This window comes from Octopus bimaculoides, chromosome 1, assembly GCF_001194135.2.
Source record: "Octopus bimaculoides isolate UCB-OBI-ISO-001 chromosome 1, ASM119413v2, whole genome shotgun sequence".
Classification (NCBI taxonomy): Eukaryota; Metazoa; Mollusca; class Cephalopoda; order Octopoda; family Octopodidae; genus Octopus; species Octopus bimaculoides.
Window position 1 is genome coordinate 12,234,930 of NC_068981.1, and position 930 is coordinate 12,235,859.

Below are 930 nucleotides of genomic sequence, written 5' to 3' on the forward strand. Positions count from 1 at the left end.
CATACCTCATGTACTTATTACAGGAAATGCTTCTTTTTTCAGGATCAATGTTTGGGTTATCTATAATTCCAAATATTTGTATTTTGAGAGATTCTCCGTTTCTTGTAGAGATACATTGTCATCCGTTGGGGGTGATACATCGATTAGAAAGTACTTTTCCTTGATGATCTCTAACAGTTATATCCGATCTACTAGCCTTGATTTATCTATCTGTGTATATTGGAATACACAGAATTTTACAGGAATGACCAACCATTTATTCCTTCATCTTCAGTCTTGTAATGTGTGTTTAAGGGATGGTTGCTATTTTAAGAAATAGTATGGGAGGTTGGTTGGTGGAGGGGAGTATATTGTAATATTGGATATTCCAATATACACATACAAAAAAAAATTCCTTTTGATTCCACAATGCTCTCTTCCACCAAACAACCTTGCCCACTATTTCTAAAAATAGTAACCTTCCCTTAAACACAGATTACATGACTGAAGATGAAGGAAGAAAAGGATGGTCATTCCCCTAAAATACTGTATAAATACTTAAATATGATTCTTTCTGTATATATGCTTCTATCCAATCATAATTTTTAAGGAACTTAAAATAATTATAAATTTATTTTACAACCTATTTTGAACACTTTCATGTCAACTGTTTAAATATTTTATTTTCTTATCATTGTCAAAGATTCTGTTTCTTAACATTTTCTTATTATTATCAAAAACTGCATAACTGTATTTTAATACGACTATGATAACCATCTTTTAATACAACAAAGGTTACACAAAGCTTTACATTTTACTTTAGATAATCATTTTTTTTTAAAGTGAAACCGGTGATGTCAATAACCATCTTTAAAACACCTCTGCATATTCAAATCTTCTTTCCTATATATTTTCACTCGTGCGGTACATTGCAAGTTCACTTTGTTATAT